Genomic DNA, 24,808 nt, shown 5'->3' with positions numbered 1-24,808 from the left:
CGATGTAGGTGCGTGAGAAACGGATTTGCGTGGAAAGCGCCAACATGGTGGCAAAATTCTTAATATATATATATATATATATATATATATATATATATATATATATATATATATATATATATATATATATATATATATATATATATATATATTGTTCTGCTGATAGAGGCACATAAAATAACCAAATAGCAAGACCACAGGTTGATTTGTTACATTATGAGAGCAATTTGTTTAGGAAAAAGCGTGTTCGGTCAACCTATATTTCGCTATCAATATTCGTTTTCGGAATTGTAGTAACAATAGAGTGGACACTCAGAACAATACCAAAAATTGCCAAATTGTAGTCTGATATGTGTACTTGAACATACTAGAGACTCAGATTGTTCTTGAAGTCTGCTATATATAAAACAAAACGTTGCATTTGAAATCGCATGAATCCACAGTAAAGCACAAAAAATCAATTATGCAAACAATAAACTATCAAAGGAAAATATGTGAAGACTTTTGTGTTAAATATCATTCTGAAGAATGCTTGATCTTATTCTGCATCGTCAGCTCAGTCATCATCCACTTTACCCTGGGCATCTTCAATGTATTCCTCCTAAGATGCTGGGCCATGGAATGCGGTTGGGCCATGGAATGCGAAACCCTAGATACTACAAGACCGAAACTACGTGAGCACAGAAGCACAGCAGCTTATTGTAATTCCCGCTCAGACAAAAGTGCAGATATATATGAAGTTTAATGCCGTAGTCCCAGACAGCTCCAGGTGATGCGCACATCACTTCGATAACAAGAATTTAAAGCCAGATGTGAACGTGAAATAAGCCAACCAGTCTCGTATGGCAACAAAAATGTGTTGTCGAATCCGCCAATTCCAGAATGAAGATATTGGAAGTCCCTGGAACATATTATGCCTAATACCCAGATTCCATTATTGGGGACTATGTGCGAATTTTTTGTGTGATGTGCAATATATTTAAACCTCCACTCATACTTGACTTCTCCCATGACGAATACATTGCACGAAGGATGCATGCTTTTCTTCACAAAGAAAACGAACTCCAAACAACGCTAACCAAGAAAGGTTGGGATCGCGAGCGGAACAAAATAAAATGGGCTCCGATGAATGTGGTAGATCTCTTGAACTTTCCTTTATTGTCCGAAGAGATGCTGAGTAAACTATCAACGTTTTCCAACTCAAACAAACATAAAGCTATATTAGGGAGCATGTGCACACTGGATTCGCCCAGTGTAATTTCGTATGAAGTTTGCTCACCACCCGTCTTTATGCAAACAGATTTTCACAAACTTATCACATCATTAGAGCATTATTAGTGCACTAAAACGCTCTAAGCACTAAGGTTAGTATTACCATATTTTGGGACTTATTCAAAATTTTTGTTTGGGGGGTCCAACTCCAAAAATATCAAATTCCATACGAAGTGACGTAGATACATGGGGTTAACGGCAATCGTAAATGCATCGTTAGTTCACTTAAATGCACTGAACACTAAAGTTAGTGTTACCATATTTTGGGGGTTATTCAAAATTTTTGGTTGGAGGACAATTTCAGAAATATCAAATTTCGTACAAACTGTTAGTCTTTTCTAGAAGCTCTAGCTATGCACTAACGAACTGCACTAATTTATTTCAATAGTGATTGAGGTGGAGGCAAATTCACACTCACCCCCAAAGATATTTTACTTGTAGCACGTACACTAATGAAGCACTAACGTTATGGGTTATTGCACTAAGAAGCAGTAGTGATGCACTAATAATTGCACTAGAAAAGATCGTTCGTGCTTTTAATGTTGGTGGAAGTTTGACGCAATGAAAAATTCCTCATGAATTTCTTATGGGACTTTTGTGACGTAATTGGCCATTACTACACTAATAGTGGAGCACTAACGAAACTGTTAGTGTTTTGTAGGAGCACTAATGATGTACTAACGAATGGCATCAATGTTTCGTTAGTGCTTGAAGTGGGGGCTTTAGTTCACGCTGGCTCCCAAAGGGTTTTTAATTGTAGCACCTACACTAATGAAACACTAACGTTATAACTGTCGGTGCACAAAGAAGCAGTAACGATGTACTAACGAAATGCACTACTTTTTTCGTAAGTACATGATTTTTCTGAAGCAGCGTGAACTTGGCCCCCAAAAGGATTTTACTTGTAGCAACTACACTAACGAAACACTAACGACGTCCATGAATTTGGCTCTACACGTGAAGCACTAACCATAAATTCAGTTTCAATCATTAGTGAATCAATAGTGCTATTTAGTGCATCAATGAATAACTTAGTGCTCCATCACTGTAGGTGCTACAAATAAAATCCTTTCGAAGGCCAAGTTCACGCTGCCCCACAAATATCATGCACTTACGAAAAAATAGTGTCATTCGTTAGTGCAGTGTTAGTGCTTCTTAGTGCAGCGACACCTAACCTTAGTTTGATTAATGTAGGTACTACAAGTAAAAAAAAACCTTTTGAGAGGCCAGCGTGAACTTCCTCCCCTACTTCAAGCACTAACAAAAAATGGTGTCATTCGTTAGTGCATCGTTAATGCTTCTACAAAACACTAACAGTTTCATTAATACTTTACTATTAGTGCAGTTATGGCCAATAACATGTCATGAAACTCTCAGAAGAAAATGTATGGTTAGATTTTCATTGCGTCATATTTCCGCAATATTCAAAAACACTGATGCAATAGTACTGTATCTTCTAGTGCAATAGTACTGTATCTTCTAGTGCAATAGTACTGCATCGTTAATGATTCTTAGAGAAGCAAACACTAACTTTACTGCTTCATTATTTTAGTTGCAACAAATAAAATATCTTTGAGGGTCACGAAGAACTTGCCACTCCACTTCAAGCACTAACGAAAAATTAGTGCCATTCTTAGTGCATAGTTTCTAGAAAACACTAACACTGTGAATGAAATTTGATATTTCTGAAATCAGCCCCCAAAAAATCTTGAATAACAAGTTATATCACTAACGTTAGTGTTTAGTGCGTTTAAGTGCACTTACGATGCACTAACGATGCACCCTTGTTTCTACGTCAATTTGTATAGCAATTCATATTTCTGAAATTGTTCCATACACCAAAAATCTTGACTAAATCCCAAAATATGGTAACACTAAACTTAGTGGTCAGTGCGTTCAAGTACATTAACGAAGCACTAACGACTGAAGTTAATCCCATGTTTCTACGTCAATTTCTATGGAAATTGATTTTTCTCAAGTTGGACCCACCCACCAATAATCTTGAATAAATCCCAAAATATGGTAACACTAACGTTATTGATTATTGCGTTTTAGTTCCTAATAATGTCCTAAAGATGTGATAAGTTTGGTGAAAATATGTCTTCGTAAAGATGGATGGGGGCTAACTTCAATTGAAGTTTTCTCTCACCACAAATCTTCAATAACTAGTAAACTCTGCTGGCACTAACGTCAGTTCTTATTGCACTAACGTGGAATTACGATGCACTAACGATGTGCGACGTTTCGTGTAATTTGGGCTAACTTCACACACGTAAATTGATGGTTTGCTTATAGTAGGTTGCGTAAGTTTAAAGCCAATTATCTCGAAACAATATTTTTTAAAAGCTGTACAAAAGTGTAAGAAAATTGTAGATTTTTGTCTACTTAAATCTTCGACATGAAGATTCCGCACTGAAACTTGATCGTTGAGTTTGAAATTTAGAGCTAATTTTCTGAAAACACAGAGGTGTACAAAATAATTTGAATGGTGTACAAAACCCTATATGAGGTGTACACAATTCTATATGAGATGTACAAAATTCTACTGGACATACGCAATCATATCTGCAAATTAAGTCTGACATTGCTAAGCGGTACTCCCAATTGATGGTTTGCTTATTGTAGAATCCGTAAGTCTAAGGACATTTTTTTCTTTCGAAATACAGGGGTGTACATTTTTTAAGATGTAAAAAGTGTACAAAATTCGTAGATTATTTTTGTTTACTTAAAACTTCTATATGTTGATTCCGCACTCCAAGTTGATGGTTGAGTTCGAAATTTTGGAGTTAATTTTCTGGTAACACAGAGGTGTACAAAATTATTTGAATGGTGTACAAAATTGTACAAAATTCGCAGATTATTTTTAGCTACTTAAATCTCGGATCTGGTGATTACGCACTCAAATGCCAACTTGGAGTGCGGAATTTTGATCGCAAATTTCTGGAAACACAGCGGTGTACATTTTTATATATATATATATATATATAAGATGTACAGAAATGTACAAAATGTGTTCAAAATTATAAATATGTTTAATGTGTGATTTGACAATTCCGCACTCCAAGTTGACGGACCTCTGATCGTGCAGGTTTAGACCCCTTCTCCCAAAATATAATGCTGCCACGTTATCCCTTTCACTGGTCTGCTATTTGCCAAGTTCCATAAAGGGAACTTTTCACAAACCGTTGAAATAACACATTTGAAATAACACAAATAAGTCATTTGAAAAACGTGATGCGGTGTGTAAACAGTCACTATCAGATGCGGCTTCGAAATGAAGCCTTTTCCGCTATAGTAGTCAATAAACGTGCCATATAAATTGAAAAAAAAAAAAAAAAAAAAAAACAGCCATGAACACTTTACACGTACACGTAAATAAAACTGTTTTTTTTTTTTTTTAATTAACAGAATCAAACCTCAAAATAAAAGGCACCACTTTCAAAAAGGGACCTTGTCCGTTAGAGTACTCAAGAAATCTTATCATATAAACCGAAAGAATTAAAGTTCCACAACTATGAACAAGTTGTATGCAAGTAAGTGATAAATCAAAACATTAAAATAAATGTGCATATATGCAGAGTAAATTGAGAAAAGTAAAATGATTTTGATCACAGTTCTAATCATCTAATCCTCTAAATGAACGCCGTGTGCCAACGCAACAACATAGTGTTTTAAGTCAGTGTGACCACTACGAAGTCTAGTCTTGAGTATTCGATTCCTGGCGGGAGCTCATGTGGTTCGGATTCCACGTTAATCAGTAGGTCCGCGTCTCATATAGCCTCGCTGCTGAAAGGGACGCTAAACTAAAATCAACTCAACTCAACTCTAGTCTTGAGTACTTTTGACGTTCGTTTATACGATTTCGTTTTATCTTTTGTGGCTTAGAATAATATATAAATTCCAAAATGCCGTTAATGTTTTGTTTCCTGCTTCCTATTTCTTTCTTTCCTTTTTTTTTTTTTTTTTACCTTCAGGTAACAAACATGAATATATTTGGATGATTAGTATTTGACTTTCTCCTCATCTTCGAATGCCATGCTTCCAAATTATTATTTGCACATTTAACTTAGAGGTTTCTTGGATATTAAAAAAAAAAACGTTCTGTACCTAAAAAACATCTAAACCCTGTTCGGCGTAAGCTCTAAACTGCGATAAACAAAGCCACGTGAAACTAAATCTCGCTGATTTGCTGTTGGCCTACTCCTCCGCAAAATAGTTCATATGATTTTATTATTACTTTCACTATGAAGATCCATATAAAACTATTACATTATTATAAATGACAAAAATATAATACGGATTATCTAATAATACTGTAATCGAGTGTGGTTAATGAAACAATACAAATAAACACTAAACATGCGCAGTAATTATGGTGCCAATTCAACTGTGAAGGCGTATTCTGCTTTTAAGTCTGAACGATGGCTGACATGAATCCCGGTTCAGCGAGTGTTGTGATGAAACATCAAGGTAAACCTTTACTCACTAATCAACAATTGTTTACCAGCGAAATTCAAATATATATGTTTTTAATCTTTCGAGATTTTTTCTTTCTTTTCCGCTGCTGCTGTAAATATCTGGACAACACGAAACAGTATTGCCAAAATGTACGTGTATAATTTGCTCCTCCCCGTGGGGAGTGGGAGTGATACATCACTAGCCAATCGTACAGGTATTTGTGATAGGCGGAAGGATACACATATTTTGTTTATCGGAGTTGAGAGCTTACGCTGAACAGGGAATAAGTGGAGTGAACGTTCGATGATGATACGCATGGTTTTCCATGAACATTGGCAACATTGCACAAATTAACCATAAGAAAATGAAGATTTAGATGGGAAAATCCCTTTCTGTACGTAAATTCCTTTTTAACAAGTTTTCGGCCAAAGAAGATTCGGCGAAATAGGAATTCATGTTTTGCCGAACATGACCGACTGCTCACGTGTGCGATAATTTTGTAGCTTAAGGCATTCGGCGGCACAAGGATCGGCGAAACAAGCAGGAATTGCTGGACATATATGCACACACACACACACACGCACACAAATATATATATATATATATATATATATATATATATACAGGGTGGGCCATTTTAATTAATCCACGGAAATATCTGAAAAATGATAAAACATAGAAGAAATTTTTGAAGTACACGTTATATATTGCTAAGGGGGAAAACCAATTCCGCCAAAAGTACCCCTCCCCGCCCCCCCTAAATGGGGGTAACGGGGGGTAACTTTGAAATGTCAAATGGGAACATGGGTCGAGTAATACCTCGTTCGAAAGGTCTTGGAAAACTAAGTAAAGCTGTACCAAAAGATGTTTCATATTGTGCACCAGTTTCAAAATGGCCGTCATGATATGGTTCGGAAACTCCAGTACCCGTAGTATGAAAACCATGGAAGGTAAATGAATGGAACAAAATTGAAATACGTAAATATCATAGGGCATATCGAATGATGTAATCCCTGTGATCCCAGTGGCCTCCCTAAAGGGGTCTTGTGGGCTAACTTCAAAATTTCAATGTCCGACCGGACAACGGTTCGGGCGTATGCTTGACCTACCCAATGCTGTTTGGAAGGCAGACTTCATGAATAGAGAATTGGTGTACTAAGTTAACGCGGATGGCCACAGTTACATTTTGATTAACTATTAGCATTCATGTCATATTGTGAGCTTGAGGGACGAAACGGTGTGTACGTATATCCCCGAAATGCTTTCTGAATAACCAGCACGCATTGCATAAAAGTTTCTTTTTTTTTTAGTCACTACAGCGTCATCCTTACAAACAAATGTTTCAACCACACCATACCTATTTGTAAGGTAGCCTTAATTTATGAATTAAAGTAGTTCTCGTTTGAACTTTCACTTTACTTTCCACCCCACTCACATACAGAGCGCAGGGAGAGATTATTTTGCAGGACTTGGATTTCTCTCTATACATTATGGCAATTTTACTCTCATATTTTTATCTCTGTTGTATTATTCTCGAGCCTTGGAACGCCTCCGTGGTTTTCTTATTTAATTTTCGTTATTTTCATTTATGTCTAACCGTATTCATACTATGGGCACTAGACGTTTTCTTAGACACAGTCACCATGTCTTTGCGATCATTTTGAAAACGGTGTCTCATGTCGAAAATTTTCTTACAGAAGCTATTTGATATTAATTTGTCTATGTAACGTGATGTTACTCGCTTCAAGCTGCTATTTGAAATTTTCAAGTTGGCCCCGGATACCTTTCAGTTGGCCCTTGGAGTCACCCTGACAACACCTCTCGATATGAATTACGTCAGTTAGCTACGCCAGTTTTTCTTTTGTTGATTTATCTCCAATCGCTTTCATACTACGGGTACTAAACCTTTTCTCTGACACGGATACTATGTTTCGGCGGCCTTTTGAGAACACTGCCATTTCACATCAATCGTTTTCTCCTTCAATATGTTAGATTTTGCAAGATTTATCGAACGAGGTACCACTCGACTCATGTTACTATTTGAAATTTTGAAGTTAGCCCCCAAGACCCCTTTATGGAGGCCACTGGGATCACAGGGACCATACCGTTCGATATGCCCTATGATATTCACGTATTTCAATTTTGTTCCATTCATTTACCTTCCATGGTTTTCACACTACGGGTACTGGAGTTTCCGAACCATATCATGGCGGCCATTTTGAAACTGGTGCACAATATGAAACATATTTTGGTACAGCGTTACTTAGTTTTCCAAGACCTTTCGAACGAGGTATTACTCGACCCATGTTCCCATTTGACATTTCAAAGTTACCCCCCGTACCCCCATTTAGGGGGGAGGGGAGGGGTACTTTTGGCGGAATTGGTTTTCCCCCTTAGCAATATATAACGTGTACTTCAAAAATTTCTTCTATGTTTTATCATTTTTCAGATATTTCCGTGGATTAATTAAAATGGTCCACCCTGTATATATATATATTTCATTTATTCATTCGTTTTTATTTAGCATCCCTTTCAGCCGCGAGGCTATTTGGGGCATGGATCTACAACTTAATGTGGAATCCGAACCACATGAGCTCTTGCCGGGAATCGAACCTATATATTTTCCAAATCATCTATCATATGTGTTTTTGTTTTCTTATTCCCACTCCTTGCTTTCCTTCCATCTTTCCTCCTAGCCCAGTAAATAAAGGACCAAAAAGGGTGTCGAGCTGAAATAATTTAGAAAAAGCTGAAAATTTCAGGATTTGTTTTTCATGTGATCTTAAATGAAATATCAAAAGTCCCCTAAAATCCCGTGTGCGCTTCATCCTCAAAATGGCGGCCAAAGATGGCGACCGTCCGGAATGCGCATGTCTCCCGATTTTAGCTTGTAACTCTGAGACTATTTAAGATATTCCAATTCTGTAAAAACACTTTTGTTCTAGAAGCTCTAATCTATAACTTTTCTTAATACTTCTTTCTCGTAAAGTTTGACACAAAGCCACCATTTTCCATTAAAGTATAAAGTGATACATTTTGAAAGTCCTGTTCTTGGATTGGTTGTAGAAAATCTCCAAAACCGTTAGGAATTCGCAGACAATGCTCGGAATAGTTTAGATTGAACATTTAATTAGCTTTGTTTTAAAAAAAGAATCACCTAAATCAGAATACAATTAGTCGAGAAATTCGATGTTTTAAATTAAATGTAGTTGGATAAAAATTAATCGCTATTAATCCAGCACCTAAAGTTTCGAAATTCATAGTTGTGCTGGATTTATGGCATTCATGCCTTGGATTCCAAACTGAAATTTCAAAACTGTCATAAACCTATGTGAATTTCATACCAAAATGGCGATCAAAGAGGACACTTGTCCGATATCCCCCCCCCAAAAAAAATGGATTATTATATTTTAATTCTGTAAAAAACACTTTTATTATGAAAAATAAAAGCCCTATTCTGTAAATTTTGTTGAAAGTAATATAATTTTAAGTACATTGAAAACAGTGGCGGATAGTTGTTATGCAACCGGTGGTGCACACGGAATAACTAAGTTTGATTGTATATTCATAAGGATACCAAATGGTCAATTTGCATTGAGTCTACTTGTAGACACACAACCCAACTTACAGTTATGTAGTGTGCCTCACTGATTACGTACCAACGAGCCACCATTGTTGAAAATTAAGTGTCCGTTTTTACATCTTATTTGAACTCCCTTGTAAAGTAGATTCTTCATTGTAAATAGTCAAAAAGGGAGTAAAAAAGTTTTAAAAATATGTATTACACCTACCTTCTTTAATACATGAAAATTTCATGGTCTTCAGAGTCTTCAGGAATTAACATATTTGAACAAATATTTTCCCGACAATTGAAAGAGAGTTTGGAACAAGTCAGTCCTGCCTTTCTAGATTCACATTTGCTGTCACAGTCTGTTCTTATCTTACATGGGCAAGATACAAGGTTCAGCAGATTGTTAGGAGCAGCTTTCAATTTTATTGCACTGGAAGCAATTTACCTTCTATTAATTGCCACTAGAAACAGTTTACCTTCTATTAATTGCCCCCCCCCATTTTGTTGGGTTCAAATAATTCCCCAATCATTGGTGTACTTGAAGGTAAACACATACACTGTGTTGAGAGGCAGCAGCACTTGTAAGAGGGAAATTTGCCAAATTGAATTTTGAGGATAGTTTTCTAGTCATTATCCTGTTGTAGGCTTATATCGAAGTTCGTCTAAAGAAATTTGATTGTGTTCTCCATACAACCACGTAACCAATTTTTCTCCTATTTTAATGACTGTTTGGGGATCTAAATTGGATTGATGGAAGACTGTGACCGCTTTAGATAGTTCTTGCTACTTCTGAAGAATTTTGATGGCAGCCTTTGTTGAAAAAAGATGATGATGTGTTACACCCTGTGATAGCATGAAGACACCCTGTGAAAGATGTCCTTCAGTGACTCTAGTTACCTTTGGATGTTGCCAATGTGGAAGCATTTCTATTCAATTTTGTTTGATTTCGGCCTCACAAAGTACACTGTAGTGTCTGGAATTGTTCGAGCAATTAAGATGGCCGTCAGAGTCAGTTCCTACTACTACAGCAACAAAAGTGTTTTATTTACTTAGATTAATAGCTGTGCTGACAATCAGAGCATCTGCATCTCTTTCAACTTCGTACACTGTAATGCTTGAAGAGTTAAAGTGGGTTTTGAAGAAATCAATCAAACGTCTTTTATTTTCAGAGTTCAGTAAAAAGGGTGCTTGCTCAAGTTTTTTGATGTCTTGATCATCTGTCTCCTGACCGAAAGGTCTAGTTTCTACATGCTGTTCAGACACTGACGACCATTTTTCACAGAAACTTTCTAAGATTTCACTCACTTCCATTGTAATTGGAAAAGATAAGACCGAGCCAGCCAATATCCCGCCTATAGCTCAATCCTCCGGAAGCTTTCATTGCCCTTATCCAACTCTGTTCAATTACCATATCTGTTGCACTTCCACTCCAAAAGCAATCCTTCCTTCGCACATCAAAGTATCTTTCAAGTTCTGCTGGTTTCAGTGTAATTCCCAATTCTTCCATCTGTTGCAGATAAAACTGTGTAGATTTCGCATAGTTCAAATGTCCTGTTGCGTAAAAGTTTGGAATCATGCATTTCACCGTATAAATATGAAAGTCCCAGTCTCCAGGACGCTCCGCTCGAATATAAAGTATTATTAATCTTACTTGTTCCAAACTTTGAAGCCACAGTTCAGCTTTGACTCGGCTAGATAGGTCATAAGTATTTTAATGCCTGGATTATCCTTTAAGTCGTTTACGGTTTATGTACCTATGGTCAACTCATAGATACTGAAACATATATTACTCTCTTCAAGGTCCCTAACTAAACTGCAAATCTGTTGATGGTGCTACATAAGTCAAAAAGTGCTTAGTGATATCAGTGCTCTTGCATATGTAGTTCCATTTAACATGTGTAACACAGTATTTTGCGCATACAACAAGCCCCAAAGTTCTTCAATTAAAGTACCAGATAATATGTCCAACGACACCTAAGTATGACATTAGAAGGTGAAATCCCCCCTATCTGACAACTAATTTAGCTAAATCACTATCTTGTTGAGCAGATGTTTTATTTCCATTGCCTTCCAATGCAGAAGCTGTTCAAAAGTAACGATACAAGAATCACATCACGCCTTCTTGCTTTCGTCACAAGTAAATAGAAAGGAAGTGTAAATTGTACAGAAATTTTATGATTTTCAGTTGAGAAAAGGAACTGCAGTTATGCTGCTCATTTCAAACTGCCAGGGTCATAGTGATAGTGAGCATGAAACCATTCCACCCTGGCTTAGGTGAATCTTTTATGAGATGCATGAGAAGTCAAACTTCATCTGTGAAAATTAGCATATCGGAGATTTTGTACTATCATATTTTCTGCCGGTATCAAACTCTATTTCAATATTTAAAAATCCATTGTTTGTTGGTTTGTTATAACATTTAATATTCCTTCTAGTAAGAGCGGATACCATAACTACTGAAGGCAGTGCAGCACGTTCTATACGTAAATCTTGTCTATTTATTTTAGGTGTGCATATTTTAATCCCACCCATACTGTGGAAAGTACCGTGACCATCTAATAATTTCGCTGCATTATCAAAAACAAACTGAATCAAATTTTGAGAATGATCGGTTTGGATTGGAATAATAGAACACATTCTAGAATATTCATATCTTCTTACTTCAGCGCTGATATTCCAAAACTACCGTATGCAAGTATATTTATCTATATATTGACGAAATCCATAGTATCGCAAACAGTAAACTCCAATTGCTAGATGGATTGGTGATATAAACGTACGAGGCCGACACATTGAAATAATTGAATGGCAGATCATGATATGCATCCGAGATAACATATTTGAATCACCTTTCTTACTTCTAGTTATATTTTCAACAAAAAAATTTACTAATTGTGGATCCTCGGGAGTAACTTTTTACAATGAAGGAATTGTTTCTTTCTAGGTAGACGCGATACGAATGCATTGTTGATGCTTCTATTTTTAGACATGATCTGCTTTTCTTTTCTTGTTTGCTTCATTCTTTGAGATAAGAAGGCAGGGGTTTGCTGTTTACTTTCATACCACTAAGAACCACATTAGCTTAAAATTTATGTATGTTTAGAATATAATAATATATAGACTACCAGCTGTTACGCCAATGATGTTAAGGGTGAGTCTACTGAATATATATATATATATATATATATATATATATATATATATATATATATATATATATATATATATATATATATTATTTCTGCTACTAAAAAGAAAAAAAAAAGGAGATTTAAAGGAACACAATATGGACAATTGGGTGACAACAAAACAGCTCTGTCCACCTATATTTTTCAAAAAAGTCGAATTTCTCGACTAATTATATTCCGATTTGGATGATTCTTTTTTTAAAACAAAGCTAATTAAATGTTCAATCTAAACTATTCCGAGCATTGTTTGCGAATTCCTAACGGTTTTGGAGATTTTCTACAACCAATCCAAGAGCAGGACTTTCAAAATGTATCACTTTATACTTTAATGGAAAATGGTGGCTTTGTGTCAAACTTTACGAGAAAGAAGTATTAAGAAAAGTTATAGATTAGAGCTTCTAGAACAAAAGTGTTTTTACAGAATTGGAATATCTTAAATAGTCTCAGAGTTACAGGCTAAAATCGGGAGACATGCGCATTCCGGACGGCCGCCATCTTTGGCCGCCATTTTGAGGATGAAGCGCACACGGGATTTTAGGGGACTTTTGATATTTCATTTAAGATCACATGAAAAACAAATCCTGAAATTTTCAGCTTTTTCTAAATTATTTCAGCTCGCGGTCCTTTATTTACTGGGCTATCCGATAGTGCTATGAAGAAGTTAATTTCTTCGTAAGTTATGCCCAATCCAGTTGGCCTCCCTACGAAGGATGCAAGCTAAAAGCGTCTTCTTCTCTTCTATTCGTTTTAAGACGTCTCCGTTTATTGGTTTCTCCGTCCATTTTGTCTTCCCCATCTTCTTCCAACACCACCTTTTGAAGCTCTCTAAATATGTTTTCCCTCTCATTTCCGTAATGTCCAAGTCTCTGAGCCATACAGTCCAATAATCTATATCCAATTACCTGTACACCCCTTGACCAAATTCTTCTTTAGTGCAATATTAAACCTGCTAGTTAAGAGTGATATTTTCTTGTTGAATGCTTCTTTTGCTTTGTTGTTCTGATCCACTTGGTGCATAAGCGTCTCTCGTCAAAGTACTTCCCAGATATTTAAAATTATCGATCTTCTCAAGTTCTCTTTGCTCTACTCTGAATCATAAGGACATGTTCCCACGGGATATTCTCATGACTTTCGATTTTTCGATCTTGATTTCCATTATATATAGTTTTCCAGTGTCAACTATTTTGCCCATCATCTCCTATAGTTCTTCGGTTCTAGCTATAATAACCGTGTCATCTGCATACCCGATCTTGTTAATGATTTGTCCTCCAATCTTTAAATCTCTAATACCCATTAATGTTTCCTTCATTAAACATCCACTGTACATATTGAATACTTGAGGTGACATACTACATCCTTGTGTGAATCCTATTCCAATCTCAATGGAGACTTTCTTCCAATGGGTATGCCATTGCCACCCATCAGACGAATGCTGAGATGATACATCTTAAATGGCTGGTTTCTACATTTTTAAATCCATTTCAAATGAATTACAAAAGTAGTATTGATCACGATACCAGAACATTTTTGTCTCGTCTCGTTTCAAAAACCCACACTTCTCAGAGACACGAGACTCGACAACCATTCAACGAAATGAGGCGAGACATCAAATTTACGAGTCGAGACTAGACCTGTGTATGCATAATAATACTCACCAGCACAGAAACTAATTATTTATTTATTTGTTCAAGGATAGGGCATAATGAAAGTTTGTGGCCTCCACTCCGAGGTCACATCAATCCTTTAGATGAATCTAGGACTGGAGAAGGAAATGGTCCTGGCCTGGGAGAAGGGACCATCCCGGCATGCACACAGGGGACCGAGGAAAACCAGGAGAAACCTCAGTCAGAATGGACCATCGGAGCAGGACTCGTGCCCACGTTCGACCTACCCAAATGCCATGTGGCAGGCAGGCACGCTACCCTTACTCCACCGGTTTTGTACGAGATAATTAATCTGTCTCGTTTCAACTCGTTTGGAAACGTGACGATACAGGTGTTTCTGTTCCTAGACGTGACACCAATTGAATAATGAGACATAATCTAAGTGGCGCAATAAGTAGAATTCAATAGTTTCGTTCAAAGTTGTCTTAATATCAACCAGAGTACGTTTGTAAAGAGTTTATAGTTTTAAAGTTGTTGCTTCTGTTTTAAAGCATTAACATTGTCGCAGTACTCGCTTAACTTGTATTGCGATAACTCATGTTTATCTACATTTCTCTGTTTCTTGAGTTTTGAAACATACGCCCTTTCTGATTTTATTCAATTGTCTTCTTACTCCGTCTTGTTGACATCACTAAGCAATTAATACCAGTTTGCTGTGAATAAATTAAATCCAACTTCTTTTCCGAGCCTGCCTCCTTTCTGATGGTGATGCCACTGCGTTGTATTAACGCCGCGTGTGATCCTTCTTCATATCGTTCACTGTGGCCATCCCTTGTATTCTCTTTGGTACAGGTTTCTTCAAACTACGCACTCATTTCTCCATTGTTGTCCAACAAAGACGTGGCAAAGTTGCATTTTCTTTACCATTGGGCGCTATACCAGTATAGAGTCCAAACAGTCGGTCCAATTCCGAAAATGTCAACATTTTAGATCGAAAGTAGTAGAAAATGGATCGATCTGGGCCATACTAGGCCATATTAGAACAACTCAGGAGCCCCTGGGAAATTGAGCACCTTACACCGTGAGCCCACGGTCTTTTACGACCTCCATTTTAGGGGTGAATTTGTTCCCTTTTATGATCACTTTTAGGGGGTGTACTCGTTCTCTGTTATGAGCATATTTTTAGGGGTGAACTCGTTCCCTTTTATGAGCATATTTTCCAACCCCTATGAACACATAGCAGAACATCAGACTACGTAACATAACAGAAGATCAGATAACAGATAAGAATATGAAACATAGAAGGGGTGAATTCATTCTCTTTTATGAGCATATTTTTCAACCCCTACGAACACATAACATAACAAGGGTATACTCGTTCTCTTTTATGAGCACATTTTTCAACCCCTATTTTAACATAGCAGAACTAGTAAAAGAGTATGACTTATTTTTCAACCTTAATTGAAGACAGCAGAGAATAGATAATATTCAACCCCTATTGGAACATAGCAGTGAATACATAAAACTACTCCAACCCCTATTTTAACATAGCAGAAATTACACTGAGACTATGAACACACAGCAGAACAGATAATACATAGCACAGCTAATAAAAGAACATGGCTTATTTTTCAACCCCTATTTTAACATAGCAGAAATTACACTGAGACTATGAACACATAGCAGAGCAGATAATAAACACAACAACCTCCATTTTAGGGGTGTATTCATTCCCTTTTATGATTACTTTTTCAACCCCTATTTTAAGACAAAGAATACCTATGTAACATAGCGATTCGATACGCTCTTTGAACCGATTTGGATGAAACTCGACATATGAGGGTTTTTGGACATGCTGATTACAAATATCATACTTATTTTTACCTGGGTCCTATAGTTTTTGTGGCATACGCCCTTTCTATGACAATTTTAACCAATTTGGGTGAAACTCAGTATATAGGGGTTTTCGGACATGCTGATTACAAATATCATATTTATTTTTTATCTGGGTCTTATAGTTTATGTGGTATACGCCCTTTGTATGACAATTTTAACCGATTTGGATGAAACTCGGTATATGAGGGTTTTCGGATATCCTGAGTACGAATATCATACTTATTTTTATCTAGGTCTGATAGTTTATGTGGGATACGCCCTTTGTGTGACAATTTTAACCGATTTGGATGAAACTCGGTATATGAGGGTTTTCGGACATGCCGATTACGAATATCATATTCCTTTCTACCTGGGTCTGATAGTTTATGTGGGATACGCCCTTTGTATAACACTTAAAACCCAATCACTCGTAAACGAAGCAGCATATTGAGATGGTGTTTCCACATTTAGTAATTGGTCATCAGGTACCACAAGTTCCAAAATAATGTCCATCGAGGTCAAAGGTCAAAATACTTAAAACCTAATAACTCGAAAACGAAGCAACGTATTGAAGTGCTGTTTCCACATTTAGTAATTGGTCATCAACTACTACAAGTTCCAAAATAATGTCCATCGAGGTCAAAGGTTAAAATACTTAAAACCTAATAACTCGAAAACGAAGCAACGTATTGAGATGCTGTTTCCACATTTAGTAATTGGTCATCAGGTACCACAAGTTCCAAAATAATGTCCATCGAGGTCAAAGGTTAAAATACTTAAAACCTAATAACTCGAAAACTGAACCAAATATTGAGGTGCTGTTTCCACATTTAGTAATCGGTCACCAACTACTACAAGTTCCAAAATAATGATCATCGGGGTCAAAGGTCAACATACTTAAAACCTAATAAGTCGAAAACTGAGCCAAATATTGAGATGGTGTTTCCACATTTAGTAATCGGTCACCAACTACTACAAGTTCCAAAATAATGATCATCGAGGTCAAAGGTCAACATACTTAAAACCTAATATCTCGAAAACGGAGCCAAATATTGAGGTGGTGTTTCCACATTTAGTAATCGGTCACCAAAGACCACATGTCTCAAAAGTGTCAACAAACTCGAAAACGGAGCCAAATATTGAGGTGGTGTTTCCACATTTAGTAATAGTTCATCAATCACTGCAAGTTCCAAAATAATGTGTAAACGGAGCAACGGATAAATTTTGTACAAAGCAGAAAAAGTGAAGGAGGAATAAATTTGAGTGGCCTATTCAATTTTGTACCAACGAGAAATGCCATTTTAACTAGCTGAGAATTATATGTCTTCTTGTACTAATTAAATAAACGAAGGAATATTGTGCCAATGAGAAATGTCATTTTTCTAGACCATGTTCTAATATTTAAACAAACGAAGGGGTGAATTTGAGTGACCTATTCAATTTTGCACCAACGAGAAATAATTGTGTATTTTAAACAAACAATCGGATAAATTTAACCGGCTCAGAAGTTCAATACTATTTTGTACTCTTGAGTGAGCTTTCCAATTTTGTAGCAAGAAGGACCATTTTTTAAAACTAACTCAGAATTTCATTTCATTTTTGTAATACTCAAATTTGGATGAAGTGTTTAGCTTTGTATGAACCAGAAAAATTTGATTGGATTATTTCCTCAGGTACCAACTGGAAAAAGTGAAGGGCCATTATTCAAATAAACGAAGGAATAGAGTATTTAGTTTTTGTACCAACCAGAAAAAAAGAAGTGAAGATCAGGTGGATTATTTTCTTTTGTACCAACTGGAAAAGAGAAGAAGAGCTATTTTAACTAGCTCATTATGTACTGTTTAAACAAACGAAAATTGAGCATTATGTAACTTTTGAACTACTGAAATGTTCTATTTTTGTATCAATTAGAAAAAAACGAAGAAGGGTCATTTTAACAAGTTCATAATTTCGATGTTCTACTTTTTATACCAACGAGAAAAATGAACTAGCTGAATATACGAAAGAATAAATTTAAGTGACCTATTCAATTTTGTACTACTCAAATAAACAATGGAGTATTTAGTTTTGCACCATTTTGGAGTATTCAAATAAACAAAGGAATTATAACTTGTGTCAACTCTAAAATTAATTAAACGAAGTAATGCATTTGAAAAACCGAAGTTGAGTATTTTATACCATTTTATATTATTTCAACAAACAAAATAATAAGCAAAAACAAAGGATCATTTTATATCATTTTAAACTAGTCTAATAAACGAAGGCATAAATATGAGTGAGCTATTTAATTTTGTAGCTGAGTATTTTAACGAAAGAACAAAATTGTTCTAACCAGAAAAAACCGAAGAAGGCCCATTTTAACTAACTGAGAATTTCTGTACCTTTTTGTAAATTTGAGTGACCTGTTTTTTGTACTAACCAGAAAAATCGAAGAAGGTTCCTTTGTACTAGCCCAATGAACGAAAGAACAAATTTGGGTGTTCTACTTTTTATACCAGACAAGGAAGAACCATTTTGTACTACTCAAATAAACGAAAGAAAAAGCGAAAAAAGACCTTTTTAACTAGCCCAGAATTTATATACGTTTTGTTTAGGTGTCCTACTTTTTGTACCAGCGTGAAATGCCATTTTAACCAGCTCAGTAGTATTCAAATAATCAATTTTCTAACTAACTCAGAATTTCATTTCATTTTGTAATACTCAAATTTGGATGGAGTGTTTAGTTTTGTTCGAACCAGAAAAATTTGATTGGATTATTTCCTTATGTACCAACTGGAAAAATGAATAAATTTGGGTAGAATATTTAGTTTTGTACCTAGCAAAATAAGAAAAAGAAGTGAAGAACGAATAAAATTTTGATGGACTATTTTCTTATGTACCAACAAAAAAATGGAGCACCAGCGACAAAAAAGAAACCGAAGGAGGAATAAATTTGGGTGACCCATTCAGTTTGTACTAAGCAGAATCAGCATTCTATACTTTTTTCTGCCATTTATTGTGGATGTCCTATTTCTTATTGTGCCAACGAGACCATTTTTAACCGACTTAGAATTTGTACCAAACAGAAAAGAGCTACACAAATAAACAAAGCAATCAATTTTTAACTAGCTCAGAATTTCTAGACCATGTTGTACTATTTAAACAAACGAAGAGATAAATGTGTGTGACCTATTCACTTTTGTACCAAGCAAAATAAGAAAAAGAAGTGAAGAACGAATAAAATTTGGATGGACTATTTTTTCATGTACCAACAAAAAATGGAGCACCAACGACAAAAAAGAAACCGAAGGAGTACCTAATCAGTTTTGTACTAAGCAGAAAAAAAAGCGAAGAAGGTAAAATTTGAATAGCTCACTATTTATGTACATTTTTGTACTACTAAAATAAACGAAGGAATAAATTTGGGTGTTCTACAGAAGAAAACGTGGAAGTGCCATTTTATATAATTTTGTAGTACTCAAAATATACAAAGATATAAATTTGTGTGACCCATTCAGTTTTGTATTCAGATTTTCCGGCTACTTTTTGTGCTCTACAAATAAAAGCAAAGAGAGACCATTTTTAACTAGCTTAGAATTTATGTGCCTTTTGTAACGAAGAAACAAATTTGAAGGAGGTTCATTTTAATTAATCCTGCTGCGAGTAGATCAATTAGTACATAGTGAAAAAAACAATATGGCATTATTGCGACTTTCATTTTCGAATACATACGAATTAGGCCACTATGGCAATAAAAATACTACTCTCTCCTTATGCTTATTTGGAACAGACTTAAGAGGACCAAGCATTAGAAACCCGCTAGTAGGGCGTCGATTCAGTAATCCATATTGGAGTATACCTTTTATACAACAAACAGGCTTCTTAGCCCCACTCCAGAAATTCTTTCTTCTACTGTCTTCGGCATGCATTTTAGACCAAGGGCAGCAAGATTAATATTAAATAACACTTCTGCTGGATAGACATTCGATTCTCTCGATCTTCTGCTTTATTCGGCAACTCCAATAAGCTTCTGTAAATATTCTTTGATGTGTAAAATTAGTTCTAAACAGCCTTGTATTGGATCCACTCATTAGTATAGTAGTTAAAGATAATTGCTTCCCATCTCGTAATACCCTGTAAACGCTTGTGTGGACAATGAAGAAAATCAATTAGATAGTTGTAAATTTTAATAAAAAAATTACCTGTATTCTATCTAAGACAATCTACACCCACGGAATCATCGTTATTACAAATAGTGTTAATAGGCTTGTTTTTCCACCCCAAAATTAAAATAGAAGTTCTGAAATTTTTATATTGACACATCCTAGTACTTCTTAGTTATATATCCCAAATACTATACATCTCTTGCCCATTTAATTTAACCTTAAATCTGAGAAATTGGATCGTATAAATGTGTTCACAGAATGGCGGTGTAATTGTTATCTTTACCTAATAACTCTCTTAGAGATCATTATTGCTGGTAGACTACAATACACCTTTAAAACCTACTCTCATTCGAAAAATAAACTGCACTATTACAGACTATTATAAGTGAGTACAATACCGCTATTAATTGGAAATTCTTACACAATGTATCGTTCTTGTTATCGAAGTCTACTCCAACTAAGCATAAGAAGAAAGTAGTATTTTTTTTGCCATAATGGATTATTCTGTATGTATAGTTTTATTGTGAGAAAAAACATTTGTTATTCTTTTTCACCAAGTTTCCAAATACCGCGAGGTCCAACAGATAGGTATCAGGAGATACCGCAAAAAGGCCAGTTTTACCACATCGTGTAAAGCAACCAAGTAAATCTGCAATCTGGATACTTGGCCTGAACTCGCACACATGATTTCAGAACTTTAATAACTCATCCAAAGTGTCCTGCGTTCCCCCATAGCGAAAGAAAGCTGTCACAGTATAACTATTACCCTTAGTTTTCATGGCAAAAAAGGTAGCTGATTGGAAAAGAGAACTGTGTGCGGTTAAACGAGTAACCAACGACAAAAAGTCTATCTTAATATCTACCTGCGATAAATGCTTAACAAATTCTATCATATACCATTTGTTATAACGACTATTAAACAAATACCTATCCATCAAATAATTGTCTACCACATCGTTATAGTGGGCATTGTGCTCAACAAAACATGGGTGTATACCATTATTCAACCGAAAATATCTAACTGTAGACCTAGAATAAGCGGGGCGACCATTACGTTGTACCACAGGGAAATGAAAAACTTCGGCCATTGTAATGCACACAACCAAGTATGTGTTAAAGGTTTTAGTCGTTAATACAAAATAAAGAAGCCAACAAAACTAAATGTTCTACACCTTCTCTGTGGTACTAACTAGTACAAAATACTTAAATTGATACAATGGTACAACACTAAATTCCCAGCTGGTACAAAATAAAATATTCCATTCATTTTTTTTTCGGTACAAAACTAAATTCCGTACATATGCCACTCAAATTCATTTATTCTTCCTTTTGACCTCTAAAATAATAATAATAATGATTTAAAATTTAATTTTCCATTTTTTTCACTCTCTCCTTATCTCTACTTAATTAAAAACTTTCGTTTCTACTAATACTGTATTTACCCATAAGGAACTGTCTCAAAATTATCTCTTCGTTTTCTTTTACTAGATGTAACCTGATAAATTCTAAGATGTGGATAATTTCCAAGTAAAGTTGCAGGATAAAGCAGAAGATCGAGAGAATCGAATTTCTATCCAGCAGAAGTGTTATTTAATATTAATCTTGCTGCCCTTGGTCTAAAATGCATGCCGAAGACCGTAGAAGAAAGAATTTGTTTTCTAATTTCTGGAGTGGGGCTAAGAAGCTTGTTTTGTTGTATAAAAGGTATACTCCAATATGGATTACTGAATCGACGCCCTACTAGCGGGTTTCTAATGCTTGGTCCTCTTAAGTCTGCTCCAAATAAGCATAAGGAGAGAGTAGTATTTTTTGCCATAGTGGCTTAATCCGTATGTATTCGAAAATGAAAGTCGCAATAATGCCATATTGTTTTTTTTTTCCACTATGTACCAATTGATCTACTCGCAGCAGGATTAGTTAAAATGAACCTCCTTCAAATTTGTTTCTTCGTTACAAAAGGCACATAAAATGGTCTCTCTTTGCTTTTCCTCTGTTTATTGTAGAGCACAAAAAGATAAAATGGTCTTTCTAAAAAAACAACAAATTTTCTGCTTAGTACAAAACTGAATGGGATCACACAAATTTATATCTTTGTATATTTTGAGTACTACAAAATTAAATAAAATGGCCCTTCCCCGTTTTCTTCTGTAGAACACCCAAATTTATTCCTTCGTTATAAATACTGAGCTATTTAAATTTTACCTTCTTCGCTTTTTTCTGCTTAGTACAAAACTGATTAGGTCACCGAAATTTATTCTTTCCTTTTTCTGCTTGTAACAAAAGTGAATAGGTCACACCAATTTATTCCTTTGTTTGTTTAAATAGTACAATATGGTCAATAAATTCGGTAGACCAAAAACACAAAAAGTTATAACATGCTGAACTATTTAAAATGGTATTTCCTTGCTTTTTTCGATTTGATACAAATTTTACAAAAAGGCCTAAGATTCTAAGCCAGTTAAAAATGGTTCTCGTTGGTACAAAAGGAAATAGGACACCTCAATAAATGTCTTCGCTTTTCTGATCAGTGCAAATTTATACCTTTGTTTCCTTTTTTCTGCATGGTACAAAACTAAATAATCCATCCAAATTTGAGTATTACAAAATGATATAAAATTCTGAGTTCATGTTCGCTTTCTTCGTTTGTTTAAATAGTAAAACATGGCCTGGAAATGAGATTTCGCTTTTTGTGGTTATTACAAATTTATTCCTTTGTTTAGTACAAATATTACAAAAAGGCATAAAAATCTAAGCCTGTTAAAAATGGTTCTCGTTGGTACAAAAGGAAATAGAACATCCGTATGCATATATTCATTTCTTTAAATGGCACAAAATGGTATAAAGATCTGAGTAGTACAAAATGGTATAAAATACTCAGCTAGTAAAAATGATCCATCTTCGGTTTTTCTCTATTCCTTTGTTTATTTGACTAGTTCAAAATGATATAAAATGGTACATTTTACTTTTTCCGACTCTTGTTGAAATAATGCACAGTTGCATAAAATACTCAGCTAGTTAAAAATGGTTCTTTTTAGAGTTGATACAAATTATAAGTCCTTTGTTTATTTGAATACTCCAAAATGGTACGATTTCTTTCTTTTTTCTCGGTGGTACAAAACTAAATACTCCACCGTTTATTTCAGTAGTACAAAATGACATAAAAAACTCAGCTAGTTAAAATAGCCCTTCTTCGCCTTTTTCTGAACCATTTAAATATGGCACTTCTTGTTGGTACAAAATTGAATAGATCACTCAAATTTATTTCTTCGTATATTTAAATATTACAAGATGATATAAAATACTCAGCTAGTTAAATTGAACTTTCATTTTTGAGGACACAAATGACTCTTTCTTTCACTTGAATAGCACGAAAAAGTACAGAAATTATGAACTTGTTAAAATGATCCTTCTTAGGTTTTTTCTGGTTTGATACAAAAACAGAACATTCAAATTTGTTCTTTTGTTACATAAATTCTGAGCTAGTTAAAATTGTCATTTCTCGTTTGTTTAAACAGTACCTAATGATATAAAATTCTAAGATTGTTGAAGTGGCTCTTCTTCACTTTTCCAGTTGGTTGGTTGGTTCTTTGCTTTTCCTCGGTGTACAAATTTATTCCTATGTTTATTTAAATAGTTAACATGGTCCTCCTTCGGTCTGTTTTTTCTAGTTGGTACAAAACTGAATACTTCTTCGTTTATTGGAGTAGTACAAAATAGTCCTTCTTCGCTTTTTTTTTCTAGTTAGTATAAATTTATTAATTCGTTTAATTAAAATGAGCATTTTTCGCTTTTCTTAGGTTAATACAAATTTATTCCTCCGTTTGTTTGAGTAGTACAAAATGGCATTCCTCGTTAGTAAAATAGCAAATAAACCACTCAAATTGATTAATTCTTCACTTTTTCTGTTTGGTACAAAACTGAATAGGTCACATAAGTTTTTTATCCGACACGCTGTTTACATGTTATTAAGGCTTAAATATTTTACCTTTGACCTAAATAGTCAGTACTTTTTTAAACATGTACTAGTTGATGACCAATTACTGGAAACTCTATCTCAATATGTGTCTCCGTTTTCGAGTTATTAGGTTTTAAGTATGTTGACCTTTGACCTCGATGGCCACTATTTTGGAACTTATAGTACCTGATGACCAATTACTAGATTTGGAAACTCTATCTCAATATGTGTCTCCGTTTTCGAGTTATTGGGTTTTAAGTACTTTGACCTTTGACCTCGATGGTCATTATTTTGGAACTTGTACTAGTTGATGACCTCTTGCTAAATGTGGAAACACCACTTCGATATCTTGCTCAGTTTTTGAGTTATTAGGTTTTAAGTATTTTGACCTTTGACCTCGATGGTCATGATTTTTTAACATGTACTAGTTGATGACCTATTACTCGATTTGGAAACAGCACCTCAATATGTGGCTCAGTTTTCGTGTTATTAGATTTTAAGTATGTTGACCTTTGACCTCGATGGTCATTATTTTGGAACTTGTACTAGTTGATGACCAATTGCTAAATGTGGAAACAACACCTCAATATTTTGCTCAGTTTTAGAGTTATTATGTTTTAAGTATGTTGACCTTTGACCTCGATGATCATTATTTTTGGAACTTGTAGTAGTTGATGACCAGTTACTAGATTTGGAAACACCACTTCAATATGTGTCTCAGTTTTCGAGTTATTAGGTTT

Source organism: Thermobia domestica, chromosome 6 (assembly GCF_964235325.1).
Source record: "Thermobia domestica chromosome 6, izTheDome1.hap1.1, whole genome shotgun sequence".
In the NCBI taxonomy this organism is placed as follows: Eukaryota; Metazoa; Arthropoda; class Insecta; order Zygentoma; family Lepismatidae; genus Thermobia; species Thermobia domestica.
This window is presented reverse-complemented; position numbering follows the sequence as displayed.